This window comes from Puma concolor, chromosome B3 (genome assembly GCF_028749965.1).
Source record: "Puma concolor isolate L17-30 chromosome B3, mPumCon1.1.hap2, whole genome shotgun sequence".
Lineage (NCBI taxonomy): Eukaryota > Metazoa > Chordata > Mammalia > Carnivora > Felidae > Puma > Puma concolor.
The window spans coordinates 127,175,195-127,193,053 of NC_141672.1; the positions used below are offsets into that span (position 1 = coordinate 127,175,195).

The 17,859-nt window shown below is 39.7% G+C and overlaps 1 protein-coding gene across 3 annotated transcripts in view; it reads left to right on the forward strand.

Moving 5' to 3' along the window:
- Nucleotides 1–10,588: 10,588 nt before the first annotated feature.
- Nucleotides 10,589–17,859, forward strand: part of OTUD7A (OTU deubiquitinase 7A) — a 369,925-nt gene continuing 362,654 nt past the window's right edge. For 2 of the 3 annotated variants that reach the window (XM_086711361.1, XM_086711363.1), the window contains exon 1: nucleotides 10,589–10,767. The gene's annotated coding sequence lies outside the window, so the exon portion shown is untranslated. Of the gene's footprint in view, nucleotides 10,836–17,859 lie in introns of all 3 variants that reach the window. The other variant, XM_086711362.1, reaches the window with a different exon arrangement.

The following is a 17,859-nucleotide window of genomic DNA, read 5'->3' on the forward strand; positions in this document are numbered from 1 at the left end:
ATATTTATAATAGCCAAAACCTGTAAAATCCCAAATTGTTACCAATAATTGAATAAACAGACTGTGGTATATTCATACAAAGGATATACTTAGCAACAAAAAGGAACGAATTAATGATACATAAAACAACATAAATGAATCTCAAAATAATTATGCCAAGTAAAAGAAAGAGAATTTTATTTAAATTCTACAAAACACAAACTAGTGTATAGTGATAGCTGATCAGTGGTTGCCTGTGGATAGGGGCAGAATGAAGAGGTATGGGAGGGAATGATTACAAAGGGGCACGAAGCAATTCAGGGGAATGTAATATATATTTACAATCTTGATTGTGGTGCTAGTTTAATAGGCATATTCATAGTTAAAACATATCTTATTGCATACTTCAAATATATACATATTACTAGATGCCAATTATACCTCAAGAAATCTATTTTATAAAGAAAATAATAATAACCAACTTTAAAAAGAGGAAATAAAGCATTTGAATCAGAAGTTAAATATCTACTAATAGGGAAAATATATCACATGCACTCTGTTTCCATTTAGGATATAGAAAGTCACCAGAAATATAGAAAGTACAATGAAGAAACCAAATAACCTGCAAAATCAGTTTCCAAAACCCATGAAAAAATTAAGAATGCAAAGAAACCTAAATCAACTAGAATCCAAATATTAACAAGCTCCTCTTCTAAGCCCCTCCTTACAAAAGAGAGATAATTTTGTTAATATTTAGTATTATCAGGATACCAAATATCCCTAAATTGATCTATAGATTTAACACAATTCCAAATAAAATTCTAGAAAGCTTTTTGAGAGAAATTGACAAGTTAATATTAAAATTTACATGAAAATGCAATAGACTTTTATAAAGATAAACAAGAAAAAATTTTGGAAAACTTTCTGACTTCAAGACTTAATATAAAGAATATTAATCAAGACAGTGTGGCATTGGCATAAAGATAGACAGATAAATAGAAGAGTCTAGATTTGAGTTCTGACACTGGCTCCAAGGCAATTAAATGTGGAAAAATATTTTAAAATAAAGAATGCTGGAACAATTGGAAAGCCATTACCAATAAAATGAACATCAACCATTACCTCACACCATAAAAAAACTAACTCCAAATGGATCAGACACCTAAAGTGAAAATCCAAAGTTATAAAACTTCTAGAAGAAAACAGAAAATCTATGTAGTGTTGGGATAAGAAACGTTTTCTTAGATACAACACAAAATGTCGAATTGTAAAATATAAATACATACATATATGCACAGAATTTCACCAAAATAAAAATGTTTTGCTCTTTCCATACTTTGGCTGATGAATGGATAAAGAAGATGTGGTATATATATACAATGGAGTATTACTCAGCAATCAAAAAGAATGAAATCTTGCCATTTGCAACTATGTGGATGGAACTGGAGGGTATTATGCTAAGTGAAATTAGTCAGAGAAAGACAAATATCATATGGCTTCACTCATATGAGGACTTTAAGAGACAAGAGAGATGAACATAGGGAAGGGAAACAAAAATAATATAAAAACAGGGAGGGGGAAAAACATAATTTTCTTTGCTTTTCAAAAAGCAAAGAAAATTATTAGGAAAATTAAAAAAGCAAGAGAGAAAATATTTGCAATAAATACATCAGACAAAAGACTTGTATTCAGAAAATAGAGTTTTTAAAAAACAGTAACAGGGGCGCCTGGGTGGCTCGTCGGTTGAGCGTCCGACTTCGGCTCAGGTCATGATCTCACAGTCTGTGGGTTCGAGCCCCGCATCGGGCTCTGTGCTGACAGCTCAGAGCCGGGAGCCTGCTTCCGATTCTGTGTCTCCCTCTCTCTCTGGCCCTCCCCTGCTCATGTTCTGTCTCTCTCTGTCACAAAAATAAATAAAAACATTAAAAAAAATTTAAAAAATAAATAAATAAAAAACAGTAACAAAAAAAACAAACTAATATAATGTAAGGAAAATATTTGAACAGGCACATCACAAATAAAAATATAAATAGCCAGTAAGTACATAAAAATCTGCCTAATAATATTACTTTTCAAGGAAATGTAAATTAAAACCACAGTAAGATACCACTCTATGACCATTAGAACCACTAAAATAGCAAATAATAATTAAAATTAAAAAAACTGACCTTACCAAGTGTTATGAGAAAATGAATAAATTCGGATATACTCATATAGTGCTGGAGGGACTATAAAATGATACACTTCCTTTGGAAAACAATTTGATGGTTTCCTAAAAATTTAAACATACACGTACCATATGAGCCAACATACTACTTTTAGTTATTTAATGAAGAGGAATAAAATTATAAGTTCACACAAAGATCTACAGATAAATGTATATAACAGTTCTACCTGTAATAGCCAAGTAAATATTGGGAATAACTCAAATGCCCATCAACAAGTGAATGGATAATAAATTGTGGAGTATCTATACAATGGAATGTTAGTAACTTATGCATACAAATGAATCTCAAAATTATTAAGCTATGTGAAAAAGCAAATGTAAAAATGAATATTGTAAATGCATATATAAATTCAATAAAATCCAAACTCACATGCAGTGACTGAATGAAATTAGTGGTTGCATGGAGGCAGTGGTGGATGGAGAATTTGGGGGGAGGTAATGGTTTCATAGGTGTATATATGTCAAAACTGACTTTAAGTACATGTACTTTAGTAAACTTCAATTTCACTTTAAGTGCATGTACTTTAATATACTTCAATTATTCCTCATAAGAAAACAAAATTCTACTCATAAAATTAACACAAAGAGCTCCCAATGGCCAAAGGTTGGAACAATTAGGGAAACAAAATATTCTTAGATTATAGCCAATAGATAAAATGTGCCCATGTGTCTACACAGACATAAATAAATGACCAAATAAATTAATTATTGGAAGACAAGAGAAAAATATTCTGTGCAAAAGAATTCCAAATAAATTATGTAGATACTCTACCTTCAAAAAATAGCTCCCACTCCCTATGTGTAGGCTGTACATAGTAAATTTCTCCCAAACAGTATAGTACAGTATGGAGAGGGAGAAAAATAATAGTAACTTTTCAGTGGAGAAACCTAACAAAAACTAACCCAGCCAGGTGATCAAGGTCAACATTAACAGTGAGAAATCATGTTGATATTATGTACCCTTGACCAGATATAATAAAATTGGTGCTTTATCTCTGTGCCTTTTCTTTCAAAAATCCACAACTCCAGTCTATTCAGGATGGAAAATAAAAACAGAAAGCTTCCAATAAAGAATCATGCTATAAAATACTTGACCAATGGTCAAAGCTGTCAAAGTCATAAAAAACAAGGAAAGCCTGAGGAAATATCACAAGCAAGAGAAACCTAATGAGAACTGAAAATTAAATATAATGTGGCATCTTATAATCATGGGATCCTGGAACTAAAAGTAAATAAATAAACAATGGACTTCAATTAAAAATAATATATCAACATCTATTTATTTATAAGAAATGGTCTATATTAATGTAAGATGTTAATAATTGAGGAAACTGAGTTTGTAGTGTATGGGAACTATAGTAACATCTGTCTAAAATGAAACCAGGGGTGCCTGGGTAGCTCAGTTGGTTGAACATCTGACTCTTGATTTCAGCTCAGGTCATGATCTCAGGGTCATGGGATCAATCCCTGCATCACGCTGACAGTGAAGAGCCTGCTTGGGATTCTCTCTCCCTCTCTTTCTGGCCCTCCCCCACTTGCACTCACTGTCTCTCTCAAAATAAATAAACATTAAAAAAATAAAATGAAATCATAGCAGAAGTTAAGTTAATGATAATGATGTGGGGATTGCTGCTAAGGATGTACTTAGAAGAAGATGTATCTGTTTAAATATTTACATTACAAATGGTATCTTTTAATTACAAAAAAAAAAACCGAGTAAATAAAATATAAATTAGGTGGAAGGAAGGGAATAATAACAAGAGCAGAAATCAATGAAATAGAAAATGAACAATGGAAAAAGCTAACTCCATGAAAAGACTTTAAAAATTATAACCCCTGTGGGATAGATCAAGACCAAAAAAGTGCAAAAACAAAAATTACTAGTATTAGTAAAGAAAGAGACATCACTATAGATTTTACAGACATAAAAGAGATAAGGAAATATTATAAACCTCAGTTTTTATTTTTCAACTGAGATGAAACTCTGTAAAGTAAAAAAAAAAAATTACACAATAAGAAATATAAAGTCTGGAATTACTGTATTAGATGGTGTTTCTTTTTTTTTTTTTTTGAGGAATCTCCATATAAATATAGAGAACAAATTGATGATTTCCAGAGGGAAGGGAGGGATGGGTAAACAGAGTATGGCTTCATAAGAGCTAGAAAAGGCAAAATATATGTTTACCACTTTAATGCAGTATTATACTGAATCTCCAACCCAGTATATTAAGACAATAAAAATAAATAACATAAATAGTGGAAATAAAAAACTAAAATTGGGGCACCCAGGTGACTCACTCAGTTAAGTGTCTGACTTGATTTCAGCTTGGGTCATGACATCATGTTTTTGGGGATCAAACCCCATGTCGGGCTCTGCGCTGCCAGCACGCACGCTCTCTCTCTCTCGTTCTCTCTGAAAATAAATAAACTTTAAAAAAAAAACTTAAAATTGCCTTTACTCACAGGTGACATGATCACCTTTGTAGAAAATCCTAAGAAATCCATAACAAGAAAGAAAAAAAAAAAAACACCTAATGAGTGATTTTAGCAAGGTTGCAGCAGTACACCAAGTCAATGTATAAAATCAAGTGTATTCTTTATACCAGCAACACTCAATTGAAAAATTAATGTTTACATACCATTCACAATAGTATTGTAAGTATGTGTGTGTGTGTGTGTGTATATATATATATATATATATATATGTATATGTATATGTATATGTATATGTATATGTATATGTATATATGTATATGACATATACTTTGAAACTATATAGCATTTTTAAAATATATTGTCAAGTTGGTTTCCATACAACACCCAGTGCTCATCCCAACAAGTGCCCTCCTCAATGCCCATCATCCTCTTTCCCCTCTCCCCCCTCCCTCCATCTACCCTTAGTTTGTTCTCAGTCCTTAAGGGTCTCTTATGGTTTGCCTCCCTCTCTCTTTGTAACTTATTTTTTTTCCCCCTTCCCCTCCTCCATGGTCTTCTGTTAAGTTTCTCAAGATCCACATATGAGTGAAAACATATGGTATCTGTCTTTCTCTGCCTGGCTTATTTCGCTTAGCATAATACTCTCCAGTTCCATCCACATTGCTGCAAATGGCCAGATTTCATTCTAATTGCCAAGTAATATTCCATTGTATATATAAACCACATCTTCTTTGTCCATTCATCAGTTGATGGATATTTAGGCTCTTTTCATAATTTGGTTATTGTTGAAAGTGCTGCTATAAACATTGGGGTACATGTGCCCCTATGCACCAGCACTCCTGTATCCTTGGGATAAATTCCAAGTAGTGCTATTGCTGGGTCCTAGGGTGGTTCTATTTTTAATTTTTTGAGGAGCCTCCACACTGTTTTCCAGAGCGGCTGCACCAGTTTGCATTCCCACCAGCAATGCAAGAGGTTTCCCATTTCTCCATATCCTTGCCACCATCTATAGTCTCCTGATCTGTTCATTTTAGCCACTCTGACCGATGTGAGGTAATATCTCATTGTAGTTTTGATTTGTATTTCCCTGATGATGAGTGACATTGAGCATCTTTTCATGTGACTGTTGGCCATCTGTATGTCTTCTTTGGAAGTATCTATATACCATTTTTAAGAGAAATTAAAGAAGACCTTAATAAATACATTGTATATCATATTAATGTGTTGGAATATTCCATATAGTTAAGATAACATTTTTTCTTCCAAAGTAATCTATAGAATCAAAGGCAACTCTAGTAAAAATCCTAGCAGTCTTTTGGTAGAAATTAACAAACAGATTCTCAAATTATATAGAAATATGAAAGACCTCAGATCGGCAAAATAAAATCTTTAATTAGAAAAAGGAATTTTCAGGGAACATGGGTGGCTCAGTTGATTGGGATCTGACCTGAGTTCCCATAGATGCCCTGATATGTAGCAAGAGCCAGAAATATACAGCTGCATTTAAACTCTTGAGATTTTTATCCTCCTTTGTTATGCCATACAACCCAGCCTATCCTGATATCCTCCAATTAATTTTATGAATTCAGTATAACTTTGATACTGTAAACAGGGAGATCATAAGGAAGAAACATAGGCCAATCTCATCCATGAACATGGATGCCATTGTCCTAAACAAAATGTTAACAAAAAAGATCTAACAGTTTATGGGTTAACATTAGAAAAACTATTACCTATTAAAGGAGAGAAAACAATTCAATGAAAACAGAAAAGGTATTTTTTTAATGTCAGCACCAGAAAGCAAACCAGTGTTTGCCTAAGGAAAGAAGAGGGAAGAGCAGGGAGGACATGAGGAAGAGACAACCAAGGGCCACAAGGAAATTGGGGATGATGGAAATATTCATCTTGGTCATGGTGATGGTTTCTTGAGTATATGCATATTTCAAAACTTGTCAAACTGTACTCCTCAAATGTGTTCAATTATTTTATGTTAATCATACCTCAGTTAGACTGTTTTAAAAAGTCATGCATGATAAACACTCTTAGTACAAAAAGAAATAGAAGAAATTACCTTAAACTGTAGGTCACCTTTATCTTTCCTTCAATTCCACACATAGTTTCTAAAATTGCACTGGGTTATTATCTCTTGATAGATCACCCCCACCATTTCTGACACTGGTTTTTATGAGATTATCTTATGTCCTAAGTTGGTTGCACATATTGTTCAAGTGTTTTCATTTTATGACCTTAGTTGCCCTGTTTTTATCAGGAGATTCAAGGAGTTTCCAAATCTATGCTGCTGACTTCTTCCCGGTCTCCTCTGCTCACCTGGCAGTTGTTATTGAGTGCCCAGCGTCAACGGGTCAAAGACACACTTGTCAATGGCATCTATACATGACCTCTCCTATTCTGAGAATGACTATAATGCAGGGTCACATTTCTGTCCTTCCCAACACATTGAGGATGAGGAGAAGATATGTCTTGTTTTCTCACCATCTGGGATATTTCACTCATATGAAATAACTTATTTCCATTCTTTTGAATTGGGGATTCTTTTACAATTCTTTTGGCCCTCCTTTCCTACCCCAGCCCCCAAGCAATACTACAACATTGTGGTGGTGACAGCAGAGGCAACTGAGGCCAGGCAAGCACCTAAAATGTTCATACAGGTGACTCTTCTGACAAGAAGAGACATGTTCTCAAGAGTGTGTAGAAGGTCTCCGTTGCTACTTTTTTTCTTTCTCTGTACTCCTGCAAGCTGGCTCTTAACGTAAATGTAGTTGTGGGAAGTATATGGCAGAAGAGGGAGATTAGAGTCCTAGTTTTATCACTGGAAGACCAAGAAGGAAGGCCCCAGAAAGTTGGACAGAATAAAGAAGATTGGGCAGAGAAGGGAGATCAAGAAGAGTAAACTCATAAAGTTGTATATGAATTCCTGAATAGTTCCATATCTACCTATAGCAAAAATGAATTTATAGCTAATTTAATTCTTGACAAGATTGGGTCCTCCAATCCATGGATATGAAATATCTATACATTTATTTATATCTTTTTTGAATTTTTCAGCAATGTTTTATAACTTTCTGTATAAAAGTTCTGTACATATTTTATTAGAGTTATATGCAAATATTTTTTGGAGTCATTATAAATGATATTGTTTATTATTTTTAATTTTAACTGTTCATTGCTGGAATATAGGAAAGCAGTTGGCTCTTGTATATTAAGCTTGTATCATGTAACCATGTAATACTTGCTCCAGGAATATTTTTGATGATTCTTTGGAATTTTCTACATAGAATATTGTCATCTACTAATAGAGACAGTTTTATTTTTTCCTTTCCAATCTGTATAGATTTTGTTTTCTTGTCCTATTGAACTAGCCAGGATTTATAGTATAATGTGGAATAGGAGTTATATAAGAGAATATCCTTACCTTGTTCTTGATTTTAGGGGGGAAACATCCAGATCCTCACCATTAAGTATGATGTTAGCTATAGGTTTTCTGTGCATATTCTTTACCAAATTGAGGAAGTTTCTATTTCTAGTTTCCTATTGTTGATAATGCTGCTATAAACATTGGGGTGCATATTTCCATTCGAATTAGTATTTTTGTATCCTTTGGGTAAATACCTTGTAGTTCAATTGCTGGCTCCTATGGTAGTTCTATTTATAACTTTTTGAGGAACCTCCATACTGTTTCCCATAGTGGCTGCACCAGTTTGCATTCCCACCAACAGTGTAAGAAGGTTCTCCTTTCCCCACATCCTTGCCACCACTTCTTATTAATACTGGCCATTCTGACACGTATGATTTGACATCTCACTGTAGTTTTGATTTATATTACCCTGATGATCAGTGATACTGAGCATCTTTTCATGTGTCTGTTGGCCATCTGTATGTCTTCTTTGGAAACATGTCTATTCATGTCTTCTGCCTGTTTTTTTTTAATTGGATTATTTGTTTTTGGGGGGTGTTAAATTTTATAAGTTCTTTATATATTTTGGACAATAACCCTTTATCAGATATATCATTTCCAAATGTATTCTCCCATTCCATAGGTGGCCTTTTAGTTTTGTTGACTTTTTCCTTCACTGTCCAGAAGCTTTTTACTTTGATGAAGTCTGAATAGTTTATTTTTGCTTTCTGCCCCCCCCCCATTGTCTCAGGAGAAATCTCCAGTAAGAAGTTGCTGCAGCTGATGTCAAAGAGGTTCCTGCCTGTGTTCTCCTCGAGGATTTTAATGATTTCCTGTCTCACATTTAGGTCTTTAATCCATTTTGAATTTATTTTGGTGTATGGTGTAAGGAATATTACTCAGCCATAAAGAATAATGAAATCTTGCCATATGCAATGACGTGGATGGCACTAGAGAGTATTATGCTAAGTGAAACCAGCCAGAGAAAGACAAATACCATATGATTTCACTCATATGTGGAATTTAAGAAACAAAACAAATGGACATAGGGAGAAAAAAGAAGAGAAAAACCAAGAAACAGACTCTTAACTATAGAGAACAAAGTGATGGTTAACAGGAGAATTGGTTGGGGGATGGGTTAAATAGGTGATGGGGATTAAGGACTGCAACTTGTTTTCATGAGCACCAGGTGTACGTAAGTGATGAATCACTAAACTCTACACATGAAACTAATATTGCACTATATGTTAATTAGCTGGAACTTAAAAAACTTGGGGGATAAAAAAAAGAGAGAGGCAAACCTAGATGCTGACTTTCAACTATAGAGAAGAAAATGATGGTTACCAGATGGGATGTGAGTGGGGCCATGGGTTAAAAAAAAAAAAAAAAAAAAAAAAAAAAAAAAAAAAAAAAAGGAAAAAATGAAATGAAATGAAATGAAACACAGAAAAACAATAGAGAAAATTAACAAAAACAAAGCTGGTTCTTTTCAAAGGTCATTAAAATTTGTAAAACTGTGCCGGGCTTACCAAGGAAAAAAGACATTGGGCATACTGTAACAATATCAAAAATGAAAGAGGGCTCATCCTTCTTGACTTCATGAACATTAAAAAAAAAAAAGAATTACAATGAACAATCTTATATCCATAAATTTGAATATCTCAAAGAAATAAACCAATTCCTTGAAAGACACAACTACCAAAATGTATGCAAGAACAAGTAGTAAAACTAAATGAGTCAAAAAGTCAAATAAATCACTAAACATTATTAAACATATACATAATGTTTAAAACTAAGCAAGTGGTCCTAAAGTAAGAGTAAAATAACAGTTGTCAAGAAACACAAGAGGATGGTACTAACCTGTGACTGAACGCACTAGTTGGAGGAGAGGGGTCTGATTACATACACCCTGAGAGTGATGTGAGAGTGAACAAGCAGTGGGCAGGCCTTAGTATCAGTGACAGGAACCATTCGAAGTGGTGGCATGAAGTATTAAGAGGAAGGCAAGAAATGGGGAAAGGTCAGAACCCTAGTTTAGGAGGCAAAAGGAGCAATTTCGCATTAGAGTGATGCATTGACCCCCAAGCAGCGCTTGGAAAAGGAGCCGAGACTGGATGGGTGAGAGAAAGTTTGGGAAGAGTGAGCAGGCGGTCAGAAATGAGAAAGGCGGACGCACACACTGGGAGGCCAGGGAAGGCAAAGGCAGTCTATTTAAGCAGCTCTTCCTGCAGTCCCCCAGGTGCCAAGGGGCAACGCAAAAGGCGAGCACAACGGCGAGGAGAAACCGTGCAACATTCCAGGAGGTCTAGCCCGTCGCGGACCGTTTCCGCGAGCACGCGCGCTCGGAGGACGGCGCCGGCGGGGCGGGGGCGGGGAGCGGCGCGCTCGTCCACGAGAGGCGGGGGCGGGGCGCGGCAGCGACCGGTGACGTCAGGGCAGGGCGCGCGCCGGCCGGCTGCGGGCGGAGCCGGGAGGCGGGCACTGCGCGCGGCCGCGGGCGGAGCGGAGGGGCGCGAGGGGCGGAGCGGAGCGCAGGAGAAGGCGGGGGAGGAGAGGCCCCCGGGACCGCGAGCGGCAGCTGGGGAGGGGGCAGCGGAGCCGGAGAGCGAGCAAAACAGCTGATCTGATTTTCCCTTAAAGCGAGAGAAAATGGAAGTCGGGTAGCGGCGACTGCGGCGCTGCAGGCTGGCGGAGCGGAGCGGCGCGGCAGGTGAGACGGCGCTGGCCACGGTGCTGCTGGCGGCGGCGGGGCCGGGGCCGCGGACGCGGACGAGGCAGGTGCGCTGTTGAGAGCGGGCGCCGGGTCCCTCCGCGCTTCGCGGAGAGGCAAGTGGGCGCAGGCACAGGGGGCGACCCTGGGGCCAAGGCGCAAAGGCACAGGGGGCGCGGGGGTCGCGGGCACCGCGCAGGGCTCGCGGCGCGCTGCATTGCGGGCTCCGCTCTGGACCCCGCGGGCGCCGGCTCCGGCCCGGCGCTCGTCTCCTAAGCAGGGCGCGGCGCTCCGGCTGGGTCGGGGCCGGCATCTCCTCGGGCCCCCTTAGCTGTCTGCACTGGAACGTGATGACAGGCGTGAGGGGACCGGCCCCTCAGTTCGTGTGGGCGCGCAGGGGGTCCCGCGGCGCCGGCAGACTCCCAGGCACGGTGGGGCCCCAGAGAAGCGCGTGAGGCCGCTAGCCGGGTGCCCGGGCTGTGGCTGCGTGGGCCACCGTGGCCCGGCGCACCGCCCGCTCTCTCGCTTGCTCCTCTGGGTCTGGCTGGACAGCAGGGGAACCGTTAATGCAATTTGGCTGTGAACCCCGGAGGCCTTCCCTAGTATCTTCTCACTGGAGGGGAAAAAAATTGCCTCTGTTGTGCTTTAAGTGCTCCTTTAAATTTGGGAAATGTCAGTGATGTCATCATTAACAAAAACTTTCCTTCATTGGACACAACCTCTCAAGTGTACCCTCCTCCCGGTGCAGCTATTGCAGCCCTTTGAGAATCTTTGTAATAAAATGGATTTGCTTTTGCTTTCTAAACTCAACAGCATTACAGAAATGAAAACGGATTTTATTTTTATTTATTGGCTTGAGAATCAATAGATTTGAGAGTAGCTGAAAGGAAACTTGTTAGATCCTGGTGGATCTGGGAATCGCTTCATCCACACCACAAGGATCCACGGGAAAGTGTCATGCATGATACTTACATGCTTATTGCCTTGCCTTATCTCTGTAAATGAAATGAGCTGTGAGATGAAAAATTTTGTAAAAGATATTATATTTGATGTGGCAGATGATGTGTCCAGGAAAAGGTGGACAGTGTGGCCTAAATTTTTATAGGCCTTGATTGCTTCAGGAGAATCTGTAGGTTTTCTTCCTTCAGCACCCCCCCCCCCCCCACACACACACCCTCCAGAATGGGTCTGGGAGCAGCCTGCCCTGGGGAAAGGAGTGGCAGCTTTTGTAGGGTCCTCCCTGCCTTTCATTTTCTTACTGTAGCAGCTGTGTGTCCCACCAGCCTCCAAGGCCAATTCAGCACCAGGGAGGGTGGAGAGAGTGCAGAGGCTGGAGACCTACCAGCCCAGCACACCAAATTTTGCGGGAATTTCCCTCCTAAATGCAAGCAATAGGCCATTATTCTTGTGTATGTGTGAGCATTCCATTAGTACTGGTTATTGTGGTAACAAAAGTAAGCAAGTTCCCCAGATAGTCTGCATATCTACTTAAGACTATCATATCGAAAGGATATTCAATAAGGGACAAAGTATTGACATTTTTGTATTTAATAATTAATGACTACCCCTAATTGCTTAAAATAAGCATGCCTTAAATTATTAGTGTGATCATATTGGATCTGTAAAGAATTTAATACCATATGCCATGTAAAAGTTTGAGTCTGATCAGGAATGTGAAGCTTTGAAACCCTGGATGGGAGTGAAGGAAATCAGGAAGCAGTGGTTTACTTTAGGGTGATGTTCAGGATGGCAGTGGAGAGAACCCATTGCTTCATGGAGTCTTGCCAGGTGTGGGTCTCAGCCTGGATCTTATATGGCAGGTGTCCCCTTAGGAAGTGACTGCTGAGGACCTTAGCCCTAGTGGAGACTAGCAGTGGAATTGTCAAGAAGCTGAACTGTCTGTTCTCACCTTGTGGAGAAGGGAAGGAGCACCATTCACCGAAGCAAGCAATGTGTCCATGGCCTCTCACCTCTTGGGAGTTGCCAAATGTATTCACAATGGCAAGGCCGGATGAGACAGGAATGTAGCAGAATTGTCCCCTAGTTTTAGGTGACTTTGGTCTCACTGCATGTAGCTGCTTTAGAACTTGAGCTCTTTGGGCATAGCTGAGTTTTTCCTATAATTGAAGTATTTCCAGTTATTACGTGGAATAGTATGAACATTTTTTTTAGGCTCCGAGCTATGAACTCTTTAGAAATTGAGACTGTGAAACCATTCTGTCCACATATCCATTGTTTTTAACCTGTAGACCTGTGAAAATATTTATCATAATTTTTTTTATGTAACTCACCACAGTATTTTAAAAATACAAATGTGTTTCCAACAATCATTAAGTATATGTCACTCATTTCTTAAAACATTTCAAAATCAAGCACTTTAAAGCCTTTCATCCCATTTGTATGCTTAGAGTATCACGTGTTCTGTTTCAAAGAAGCCAAAATTGCCTTGCTTTTCTTTTTGCTCCCTTTGGATCTTAAGGTCATTTACTCCTGTCTTAGGCCCACAGAATAAAGGCTGAGTCAGCTCCTGCAGGACCAGCAGGGGGCGTGCTAAATGCAGGTTGGCAAACCTCTACCTGAGCTACCTTGGGAGAGGATCTGGGATGACCAGGTTGGGGGTGTGTGTGGGTGTGTGCATGTGAGTGTGCGCCTGTGTGCACTGCCACTCCGTGTGCCTGTAGCCTAAGGGATGGAGATTAAAGGAAGGATGGGCAAATTACTTGAATAGCCAGAATTTGTGGCCTTCCAAAACACAGGCCTCCCTCAAAGAGGCAGAGAGATTGCTTTAACTTTAAGTGCTTCTGATCTTTGGAGAGTGGCAGTTGGTTCTAGTCTGAAGATTCAGTGCCTTCTCAGACCGCAGAAGGGAGAGTGTTGGCTTGGGGAGGATCTGCTGGCCTCCTAGAACTGCTGGCCTGCATCATGGTCCTGGTGAGCACGTTAGTGCCAGCCAGGACAGCAGGTAGAAATGCCACCAACTCCCTGTAAAGTTTCCTCTTGGGTTTGACTCCTATTGACATAAACCCTAGGACCCTGTGTCTGTGGCACTTCCCGAAGGCTTTATTTACCTGCCTTACCAGGGTTATTGGCCTCAGGATTTCTATCATGGAATAAAGCAAATGTTTATTCACTGTACATTTCTTTTCTCATAGAAAATGGAAACAGAAGAGGCAACTGTGCTTTTTGCTTAAATGTGCTTAATCGAACTTCAAGCATGTGCAGGTTTTTCATCAGCAAGTTCCCTGGGAGGCTTCTCCTTGGAGGAGCTGAGCTGCTGCATGTATGTCATCTTGCTCAGCTGGGATGGGTGTTTCCCAGGGCTTTTGTGATCACTGCAGTGTGTAGAGTGATACTGAGAACCAAAGACTCTTCTCTCTTCCCCAGGTTCCTCCTGGAGCCCACATGCAAAAGGGAAACAATAATGCCTTGAAGGGAATAGAGTTTCTACTAGAGAACTATCCAAATGCTATGACTGGATATTTATTTATACATTTTCTATCAAAAATGCACGTTAAACTGAATTATTGATTTCAAAGGGGCAAATGAGAATAATTTGTTTTTCAGCTTTGTGCTGAACCATGCTCTTTGCTTGGAGCTCTCTAAATGGCTATAGGGGGATGTGCCCCTAGATAAAATAACAGGTTGACACCTCATCCCTTTAGAAGAAGTCCATCCCTGAGGATGACCACAGAACATCCTACTCAAAGAGAACCCTGAGATCCACAGGCATTTAAGTGGAAATAAAACATGCTGGTTTCTATTGGTAATAAAGCTAATTTGAAAATATTTTACCTCTGAAAGTTGGAGGTAGAGTTTTATTTGCCCTTGATTAGTCTGCTGTCTCCCAGATAGTCTTTATGTCTAACCCAGAATAAGATGGCCTTAACACAGATGAGAGAGAGTAGGCAAGGTGGGAGCCACTTTCGCCGCACTTTGGGGATAGAGTTCTTTATTGTTCATGGTAATAGACTGGAAAAGTGGGTTGAAAATAAGTCTTTAAATTCTGAAATTGAGAGAAAGCCTGGACGCAGCCTTTTTACCTGCCTGTGTTGCGGCGCTGTGTTTAGCTGGCTGGTTTGTGCATTATATCTCTTGACCAGAAAGTGGGGTGGAAGGATAAAAACCCTTCACTTACTCCCACATCAGCCACAGCTGACCACCCTGGACAAGGCACAGCGTGGTCATGCTCTAGAATCCTTATGGAAAAAGGAGAGAGCTATCCTCATGTCTCCAACACCTTATCTAGTAAAATCACTTTCTTGCATGAAACCCCAGTCCTTGCTATTATAGATTTGCACTGCCCACCAATGCGTATTCTGAGAAGTCAAATTCACATTGATGCTGATGGAAATTCTAAATTCATCTCCCTTGGTTTCAGCAGTAAGTCTAAAGTAAACTCATTTTCTAGGTTTGAATGATTTTGAGTCTCCTTCCAGGGAAATATTTTCTATTTAAACTCAGTTTACTCTTACATAGTTTTCCTTATAAATATAATGGAAATTTGATGTCTGGATGAATATGTATGAGCAGGATGTGGTATTAATATTGGTATTTATATTTATGAAATGTAAAATGAGACCTTTGCAATTAATTTCCTTTTCTGTTCCATGTTTCATTCAATTGTTTTATTAAGTTACTGCAGTTTCACATGGCACTAATGATTGGTGTGAATAAACCACCTACCCAACCCTTGGTGAGATTAGATTAAGTTTCTTAGTTATGCGACAACAGCTTGGGAGTCGGACCCAGAGAAGGCAGACGTTTTGAGCTGGAGCAGATACCTCAGGTCCTGTCCCTGCCAGGTTGAGCCTTACTGCCTCTGAGAAGACCTTGATCTGCTGCCCTTGGGCTGACACATCCATGATTTACCTCAGTCATCTCTGTGCTTCCATTTTAGGAATTGTCCATCACATGGGGCTCTCCTGGTTCTTCAAGTAAGCTCAGGGTTGGCTTGCATGTCGAGGAAGTGACTACACAATACCATGTCCTGGACATGATGTGCCCTTTGTTTTGCAACCCACCCCCAACCCCAAGCTGAATTGTACCCTTTTATCTTGGGGATCCAGAGGCCATGGTGATCGTCCATTTCCCTACAGTTTCTCTAGTGATGATTTGAAGTTTGGAAAGAAATGTATATTATTAAAGTATTGAGAATTCATCTGCATGTGTAATATTTTATACCTTTTAAAAAAGGTCTTCCCACTTTCAAGGTGTATATAGTTAACTTTCTCTTTTTAAAATATATGAATTGGATTTTTTTTTTTGCCAGTATTTTAAATTACATCATGCTGACTCTTGAAGGAATCACCTCTGAGCAATAAAAATAAGTGGGGCAAGTTGCCAACTCTGACTTAGACAGGGTGACCAGCTATGTGACCTTGGGCACAGCCCTAGGCCGCCCCCTAGGAGAGAATATCTGCTCTGCTCCTTCTACAGGCTTTAGGTCAGGAGCAGGTGGGAGTGTTTGCAATGAGTTCTTAAATCCTAAGGAGCCATCAGTTGTTCCAATAAAAGGAATCGGAGATGGAGTATGTCTGTCTCAGTCATCACTAGCCCAGTTTCTCTCTCTTGTCGGTTGATGGATTTACAATTTGTACTTGTAACTCAAGGCATTGCTTGGTTGAATTTGCTTTGTGTTTTTTGTAGAGGAAGAAGGAGGCCTCAGTAAGGATAGATAGCCTCCTATGACTTAGTGATTTTTACAGTTTATCTACAATTGTGATCCAGCTCTGTTAAAAATACTAAAGGGAATTCCTCTAAATCCAAATAAATCACAAACTTCCTCCAAATTGGGCTGTGTCTCCTATATCTTGGGTGTTGCTGAGCCCCCAAGGGCTCATTGGATGATTATAAAACACGTTTTCTTACTCTTGGAATTGATGAAAGATTAGTCGCTTTCATGAACAATTTGGGGATGGGGGAAAGGAAAGAGAAAAGCATTCCCAAGGTGGAGTTCTGCCAGTCAGTGTCAGTGAGGGGCACTGACTGTGACCTGAGATCCTGACAGCGTGGCTAGTCCTGGCATTTACCCCTGTCGGGAGTGTGTGGCCAGATCAGTGTCTATACCACTCTCCCCACCCTGAACACGCTCCCTTGTAAGACCTGCTGGCACTCTCAGAACAAATCTTTGGGCCCTGAGACCATGGAGTATCCCTTGTCTTTGGCATTGACAGTGGCGAAGAAGGGTACAGAGGTTTCTGTGCCATGTCAGGGATGATGCAGTCCCACGTGGAAGGAAGTGGCTCTTTCACAAGCCCTGTCATTTATTAGGTTGAGTTAAAGCTCTGTGACTATTTAACTTGGCACCATGGATGTGCAGTTATTGGTAGGCAAATTAAAATGCCAAACTGGACCTTTGGAGAATCTGTGACATGGAAATGCAAGGATGGGTTGCAGTTCACATACACCTGACTCTTCTGTTTGTAACGTCTATCTTGTCTGAGGTGCTGATTGGGAACTAAGTCCTGAGTCCTACTTGGTTGGAGGTGGCCAGTTGACTTGGGGTTGTCAGGTGTGGCATGTATTGTCAGCCTGGGCATCTCCTCAGGGTCGTCTGCCTGCACCTGGGTGAGGTAGACAGGGTTTCCTTAGATTTCTTCTACCAAGAGTGACTTATCCCTAGGGGGTTGGGAAATGGGCAAAACAGGGGAAAGGGATTAAGAGGCACATACTTCCACTTAGAAAATAAATAAGTCATGGAGATGGAGAGCACAGCATAGGGAACATAGTCAATAATATTGTAATAACATTGTATGGTGGCAGATGGTGGCTACACTCACCATGGTGAGCACTGAGTAATGTATACAACTGTCAAATCACTATGTTGTACATCTGAAACTAATATAGAATTGCATGCCAACTATACTTCAATAATAAAATAAAAACGAATTGACTTATCCTGTGAACAGTCTGGCAGGCAGTGTATTCAGAAATGCATCATCACAAAGGGCATTTAAAGCTTCAGGACCCACCTTGGGAGGGGTTGATATGGAGGATCATTTAGGGTTTAAATGCTTAACATTTAGGGTTTATTAGTAGAAGATTAGTGTATAGTTGCATTTAAATTAGATTCTTTCCATTCCCTCAGAGTAA